This window comes from Penaeus vannamei, chromosome 6 (genome assembly GCF_042767895.1).
Source record: "Penaeus vannamei isolate JL-2024 chromosome 6, ASM4276789v1, whole genome shotgun sequence".
Lineage (NCBI taxonomy): Eukaryota > Metazoa > Arthropoda > Malacostraca > Decapoda > Penaeidae > Penaeus > Penaeus vannamei.
The window spans coordinates 21480994-21489708 of record NC_091554.1 but is presented as its reverse complement, the minus strand read 5'-3'; positions in this window follow the sequence as shown (position 1 = coordinate 21489708).

Genomic DNA, 8715 nt, shown 5'->3' with positions numbered 1-8715 from the left:
ATAATGTCCTCTTTCAGAATCCACTTAGCAATACCGTCCCCTTTCAGAATCCCCTTAGAAATACCGTCCCCTTTCAGAATCCCCTTAGCAATACCGTCCCCTTTCAGAATCCACTTAGCAATAATGTCCTCTTTCAGAATCAACTTAGCAATACCGTCCCCTTTCAGAATCCACTTAGCAATACCGTCCCCTTTCAGAATCCACTTAGCAATAATGTCCTCTTTCAGAATCCCCTTAGCAATACCGTCCCCTTTCAGAATCCACTTAGCAATACCGTCCCCTTTCAGAATCCACTTAGCAATTCCGTCCTCCTTCAGAATCCACTTAGCAATAATGTCCTCTTTCAGAATCCACTTAGCAATAATGTCCTCTTTCAGAATCCACTTAACAATAATGTCCTCTTTCAGAATCCACTTAGCAATACCGTCCTCTTTCAGAATCCACTTAGCAATACCGTCCCCTTTCAGAATCCCCTTAGCAATACCGTCCCCTTTCAGAATCCACTTAGCAATACCGTCCCCTTTCAAAGTCCCCTTAGCAATAATGTCCTCTTTCAGAATCCACTTAGCAATACCGTCCCCTTTCAGAATCCCCTTAGCAATACCATCCCCTTTCAGAATCCCCTTAGCAATACCGTCCCCTTTCAGAATCCACTTAGCAATACCGTCCCCTTTCAGAATCCCCTCAGCAATACCGTCCCCTTTCAGAATCCCCTTAGCAATACCGTCCCCTTTCAGAATCCCCTTAGCAATACCGTCCCCTTTCAGAATCCACTTAGCAATACCGTCCCCTTTCAGAATCCCCTTAGCAATACCGTCCCCTTTCAGAATCCACTTAGCAATACCGTCCCCTTTCAGAATCCACTTAGCAATACCGTCCCCTTTCAGAATCCCCTTAGGAATACCGTTCCCTTTCAGAATCCCCTTAGCAATACCGTCCCCTTTCAGAATCCACTTAGCAATACCGTCCCCTTTCAGAATCCCCTTAGCAATACCGTCCTCCTTCAGAATCCACTTAGCAATACCGTCCTCTTTCAGAATCCACTTAGCAATTCCGTCCCCTTTCAGAATCCCCTTAGCAATACCGTCCCCTTTCAGAATCCACTTAGCAATACCGTCCCCTTTCAGAATCCACTTAGCAATACCGTCCCCTTTCAGAATCCCCTTAGCAATACCGTCCCCTTTCAGAATCCCCTTAGCAATACTGTCCCCTTTCAGAATCCACTTAGTAATAATGTCCTCTTTCAGAATCCACTTAGCAATACCGTCCCCTTTCAGAATCCACTTAGCAATGCCGTCCCCTTTCAGAATCCCCTTAGCAACACCGTCCCCTTTCAGAATCCACTTAGCAATACCGTCCCCTTTCAGAATCCCCTTAGCAATACCGTCCCCTTTCAGAATCCCCTTAGCAATACCGTCCCCTTTCAGAATCCACTTAGCAATACCGCCCTCGTTCAGAATCCCCTTAGCAATACCGTCCCCTTTCAGAATCCCCTTAGCAATACCGTCCCCTTTCAGAATCCACTTAGCAATACCGTCCCCTTTCAGAATCCACTTAGCAATACCGTCCCCTTTCAGAATCCACTTAGCAATACCGTCCCCTTTCAGAATCCACTTAGCAATACCGTCCCCTTTCAGAATCCACTTAGCAATACCGTCCCCTTTCAGAATCCCCTTAGCAATACCGTCCCCTTTCAGAATCCCCTTAGCAATACCGTCCTCTATCTGAATCCACTTAGCAATAATGTCCCCTTTCAGAATCCAATTAGCAATACCGTCCCCTTTCAGAATCCACTTAGCAATACCGTCCCCTTTCAGAATCCACTTAGCAATACCGTCCCCTTTCAGAATCCACTTAGCAATACCGTCCCCTTTCAGAATCCCCTTAGCAATACCGTCCCCTTTCAGAATCCCCTTAGCAATATCGTCCCCTTTCAGAAACCCCTTAGCAATACCGTCCCCTTTCAGAATCCACTTAGCAATACCGTCCCCTTTCAGAATCCACTTAGCAATACCGTCCCCTTTCAGAATCCCCTTAGCAATACCGTCCCCTTTCAGAATCCCCTTAGCAATACCGTCCCCTTTCAGAATCCACTTAGCAATACCGTCCCCTTTCAGAATCCACTTAGCAATACCGTCCCCTTTCAGAATCCACTTAGCAATACCGTCCTCTTTCAGAATCCCCTTTTCAATACCGTCCCCTTTCAGAATCCACTTAGCAATACCGTCCCCTTTCAGAATCCATTTAGCAATACCGTCCCTTTTCAGAATCCACTTAGCAATTCCGTCCTCCTTCAGAATCCACTTAGCAACAATGTCTTCCTTCAGAATCCACTTAGCAATTCCGTCCTCCTTCAGAATCCACTTAGCAATACCGTCCCCTTTCAGAATCCACTTAGCAATTCCGTCCCCTTTCAGAATCCACTTAGCAATTCCGTCCTCCTTCAGAATCCCCTTAGCAATACCGTCCCCTTTCAGAATCCACTTAGCAATACCGTCCCCTTTCAGAATCCACTTAGCAATTCCGTCCTCCTTCAGAATCCACTTAGCAATACCGTCCTCTTTCAGAATCCACTTAGCAATACCGTCCCCTTCCAGAATCCACTTAGCAATTCCGTCCCCTTTCAAAAATCCACTTAGCAATACCGTCCTCCTTCAGAATCCACTTAGCAATACCGTCCTCCTTCAGAATCCACTTAGCAATACCGTCCCCTTTCAGAATCCCCTTAGCAATACCGTCCCCTTTCAGAATCCCCTTAGCAATACCGTCCCCTTTCAGAATCCACTTAGCAATTCCGTCCCCTTTCAGAATCCACTTAGCAATTCCGTCCTCTTTCAGAATCCACTTATCAATTCCGTCCCCTTTCAGAATCCACTTAGCAATACCGTCCCCTTTCAGAATCCACTTAGCAATACCGTCCCCTTTCAGAATCCACTTAGTAATACCGTCCCCTTTCAGAATCCACTTAGCAATACCGTCCCCTTTTAGAATCCACTTAGCAATACCGTCCCCTTTCAGAATCCACTTATCAATTCCGTCCTCCTTCAGAATCCACTTAGCAATTCCGTCCTCTTTCAGAATCCACTTAGTAATACCGTCCTCCTTCAGAATCCACTTAGCAATTCCGTCCTCCTTCAGAATCCACTTAGCAATTCCGTCCTCCTTCAGAATCCCCTTAGCAATACCGTCCCCTTTCAGAATCCACTTAGCAATTCCGTCTCCTTTCAGAATCCACTTAGCAATTCCGTCCTCCTTCAGAATCCACTTAGCAATACCGTCCTCTTTCAGAATCCCCTTAGCAATACCGTCCTCTTTCAGAATCCCCTTAGCAATACCGTCCTCTTTCAGAATCCCCTTAGCAATACCGTCCCCTTTCAGAATCCCCTTAGCAATACCGTCCCCTTTCAGAATCCCCTTAGCAATACCGTCCCCTTTCAGAATCCCCTTAGCAATACCGTCCCCTTTCAGAATGCACTTAGCAATGCCGTCCCCTTTCAGAATCCCCTTAGCAATACCGTCCCCTTTCAGAATCCACTTAGCAATACCGTCCCCTTTCAGAATCCCCTTAGCAATACCGTCCCCTTTCAGAATCCACTTAGCAATACCGTCCTCCTTCAGAATCCACTTAGCAATACCGTCCCCTTTTAAGAATCCACTTAGCAATACCGTCCTCTTTCAGAATCCACTTAGCAATACCGTCCCCTTTCAGAATATACTTAGTAATACCGTCCTCCTTCAGAATCCACATAGCAATACCGTCCCCTTTCAGAATCCACTTAGCAATACCGTCCCCTTTCAGAATCCCCTTAGCAATACCGTCCTCTTTCAGAATCCACTTAGCAATACCGTCCCCTTTCAGAATCCCCTTAGCAATACCGTCCCCTTTCAGAATCCACTTAGTAATACCGTCCTCCTTCAGATTCCACTTAGCAATACCGTCCCCTTTCAGAATCCACTTAGCAATACCGTCCCCTATCAGAATCCACTTAGCAATACCGTCCCCTTTCAGAATCCACTTAGCAATACCGTCCCCTTTCAGAATCCACTTAGTAATACCGTCCTCCTTCAGAATCCCCTTAGCAATACCGTCCCCTTTCAGAATCCCACTTAGCAATACCGTCCCCTTTCAGAATCCACTTAGTAATACCGTACTCCTTCAGAATCCACTTAGCAATACCGTCCCCTTTCAGAATCCACTTAGCAATACCGTCCCCTTTCAGAATCCAATTAGCAATACCGTCCCCTTTCAGAATCCACTTAGCAATACCGTCCCCTTTCAGAATCCCCTTAGCAATAATGTCCCCTTTCAGACTTTACTTAGCAATACCGTCCCCTTTCAGAATCCACTTAGCAATACCGTCCCCTTTCAGAATCCACTTAGCAATACCGTCCCCTTTCAGAATCCACTTAGCAATACCGTCCCCTTTCAGAATCCACTTAGCAATACCGTCCCTTTTCAGAATCCCCTTAGCAATACCGTCCCATTTCAGAATCCACTTAGCAATACCGTCCCCTTTCAGAATCCCCTTAGCAATAATGTCCCCTTTCAGAATCCACTTAGCAATACCGTCCCCTTTCAGAATCCCCTTAGCAATACCGTCCCCTTTCAGAATCCCCTTAGCAATATCGTCCCCTTTCAGAATCCCCTTAGCAATACCGTCCCCTTTCAGAATCCCCTTAGCAATACCGTCCCCTTTCAGAATCCACTTAGCAATACCGTCCCCTTTCAGAATCCACTTAGCAATACCGTCCCCTTTCAGAATCCCCTTAGCAATACCGGCCCCTTTCAGAATCCACTTAGCAATACCGTCCCCTTTCAGAATCCACTTAGCAATACCGTCCCCTTTCAGAATCCACTTAGCAATACCGTCCCCTTTCAGAATCCCCTTAGCAATACCGTCCCCTTTCAGAATCCCCTTAGCAATACCGTCCCCTTTCAGAATCCACTTAGCAATACCGTCCCCTTTCAGAATCCACTTAGCAATACCGTCCCCTTTCAGAATCCCCTTAGCAATACCGTCCCCTTTCAGAATCCCCTTAGCAATACCGTCCCCTTTCAGAATCCACTTAGCAATACCGTCCCCTTTCAGAATCCCCTTAGCAATACCGTCCCCTTTCAGAATCCCCTTAGCAATACCGTCCCCTTTCAGAATCCACTTAGCAATACCGTCCCCTTTCAGAATCCACTTAGCAATACCGTCCTCTTTCAGAATCCACTTAGCAATACCGTCCCCTTTCAGAATCCACTTAGCAATACCGTCCCCTTTCAGAATCCCCTTAGCAATACCGTCCCCTTTCAGAATCCACTTAGCAATACCGTCCTCTTTCAGAATCCACTTAGCAATACCGTCCCCTTTCAGAATCCACTTAGCAACACCGTCCCCTTTCAGAATCCACTTAGCAATACCGTCCCCTTTCAGAATCCACTTAGCAATACCGTCCCCTTTCAGAATCCACTTAGCAATACCGTCCCTTTTCAGAATCCCCTTAGCAATAATGTCCCCTTTCAGAATCCACTTAGCAATACCGTCCCCTTTCATAATCCCCTTAGCAATACCGTCCCCTTTCAGAATCCCCTTAGCAATACCGTCCCCTTTCAGAATTCACTTAGCAATACCGTCCCCTTTCAGAATCCCCTTAGCAATACCGTCCCCTTTCAGAATCCCCTTAGCAATACCGTCCCCTTTCAGAATCCACTTAGCAATACCGTCCCCTTTCAGAATCCACTTAGCAATTCCGTCCCCTTTCAGAATCCCCTTAGCAATACCGTCCCCTTTCAGAATCCACTTAGCAATACCGTCCCCTTTCAGAATCCACTTAGCAATACCGTCCCCTTTCAGAATCCCCTTAGCAATACCGTCCCCTTTCAGAATCCCGTTAGCAATACCGTCCCCTTTCAGAATCCACTTAGCAATACCGTCCCCTTTCAGAATCCAATTAGCAATACCGTCCCCTTTCAGAATCCACTTAGCAATACCGTCCCCTTTCAGAATCCACTTAGCAATACCGTCCCCTTTCAGAATCCACTTAGCAATACCGTCCCCTTTCAGAAGCCACTTAGCAATACCGCCCCTTTTCAGAATCCTCTTAGCAATACGGTCCCCTTTCAGAATCCACTTAGCAATACCGTCCCCTTTCAGAATCCACTTAGCAATAATGTCCTCTTTCAGAATCCACTTAGCAATACCGTCCCCTTTCAGAATCCACTTAGCAATACCGTCCCCTTTCAGAATCCACTTAGCAATACCGTCCCCTTTCAGAATCCACTTAGCAATACCGTCCCCATTCAGAATCCACTTAGCAATACCGTCCCTTTTCAGAATCCACTTAGCAATACCGTCCCCTTTCAGAATCCACTTAGCAATACCGTCCCCTTTCAGAATCCACTTAGCAATAATGTCCTCTTTCAGAATCCACTTAGCAATACCGTCCCCTTTCAGAATCCACTTAGCAATACCGTCCCCTTTCAGAATCCACTTAGCAATTCCGTCCCCTTTCAGAATCCACTTAGCAATAATGTCCTCTTTCAGAATCCACTTAGCAATTCCGTCCCCTTTCAGAATCCACTTAACAATAATGTCCTCTTTCAGAATCCACTTAGCAATACCGTCCCCTTTCAGAATCCATTTAGCAATTCCGTCCCCTTTCAGAATCCACTTAGCAATACCGTCCCCTTTCAGAATCCACTTAGCAATACCGTCCCCTTTCAGAATCCACTTAGCAATAATGTCCTCTTTCAGAATCCACTTAGCAATACCGTCCCCTTTCAGAATCCCCTTAGCAATACCGTCCCCTTTCAGAATCCCCTTAGCAATACCGTCCCCTTTCAGAATCCACTTAGCAATACCGTCCCCTTTCAGAATCCCCTCAGCAATACCGTCCCCTTTCAGAATCCCCTTAGCAATACCGTCCCCTTTCAGAATCCCCTTAGCAATACCGTCCCCTTTCAGAATCCACTTAGCAATACCGTCCCCTTTCAGAATCCCCTTAGCAATACCGTCCCCTTTCAGAATCCACTTAGCAATACCGTCCCCTTTCAGAATCCCCTTAGCAATACCGTCCCCTTTCAGAATCCCCTTAGTAATACCGTCCCCTTTCAGAATCCACTTAGCAATACCGTCCCCTTTCAGAATCCACTTAGCAATACCGTCCCCTTTCAGAATCCACTTAGCAATACCGTCCTCTTTCAGAATCCCCTTAGCAATACCGTCCCCTTTCAGAATCCCCTTAGCAATACCGTCCCCTTTCAGAATCCACTTAGCAATACCGTCCCCTTTCAGAATCCCCTTAGCAATAACGTCCCCTTTGAGAATCCCCTTAGCAATACTGTCCCCTTTCAGAATCCACTTAGTAATAATGTCCTCTTTCAGAATCCACTTAGCAATACTGTCCCCTTTCAGAATCCACTTAGCAATTCCGTCCCCTTTCAGAATCCCCTTAGCAATACCGTCCCCTTTCAGAATCCACTTAGCAATACCGTCCCCTTTCAGAATCCCCTTAGCAATACCGTCCCCTTTCAGAATCCCCTTAGCAATACCGTCCCCTTTCAGAATCCACTTAGCAATACCGTCCCCTTTCAGAATCCCCTTAGCAATACCGTCCCCTTTCAGAATCCCCTTAGCAATACCGTTCCCTTTCAGAATCCACTTAGCAATACCGTCCCCTTTCAGAATCCCCTTAGCAATTCCGTCCTCTTTCAGAATCCACTTAGCAATACCGTCCCCTTTCAGAATCCCCTTAGCAATACCGTCCCCTTTCAGAATCCACTTAGCAATACCGTCCCCTTTCAGAATCCCCTTAGCAATAATGTCCCCTTTCAGAATCCCCTTAGCAATACCGTCCCCTATCAGAATCCACTTAGCAATAATGTCCCCTTTCAGAATCCACTTAGCAATACCGTCCCCTTTCAGAATCCACTTAGCAATACCGTCCCCTTTCAGAATCCACTTAGTAATACCGTCCCCTTTCAGAATCCACTTAGCAATACCGTCCCCTTTCAGAATCCCCTTAGCAATACCGTCCCCTTTCAGAATCCCCTTAGCAATATCGTCCCCTTTCAGAAACCCCTTAGCAATACCGTCCCCTTTCAGAATCCACTTAGCAATACCGTCCCCTTTTATAATCCACTTAGCAATACCGTCCCCTTTCAGAATCCCCTTGGCAATACCGTCCCCTTTCAGAATCCCCTTAGCAATACCGTCCCCTATCAGAATCCCCTTAGCAATACCGTCCCCTTTCAGAATCCACTTAGCAATACCGTCCCCTTTCAGAATCCACTTAGCAATACCGTCCCCTTTCAGAATCCCCTTAGCAATATCGTCCCCTTTCATAATCCCCTTAGCAATAATGTCCCCTTTCAGAATCCACTTAGCAATACCGTCCCCTTTCAGAATCCACTTAGCAATACCGTCCCCTTTCAGAATCCACTCAGCAATAATGTCCCCTCTCAGAATCCACTTAGCAATACCGTCCCCTTTCAGAATCCCCTTAGCAATACCGTCCCCTTTCAGAATCCACTTAACAATACCGTCCCCTTTCAGAATCCACTTAGCAATACCGTCCCCTTTCAGAATCCCCTTAGCAATATCGTCCCCTTTCAGAATCCCCTTAGCAATACCGTCCCCTATCAGAATCCCCTTAGCAATACCGTCCTCTTTCAGAATCCACTTAGCAATTCCGTCCCCTTTCAGAATCCACTTCCACTTAGCAATACCG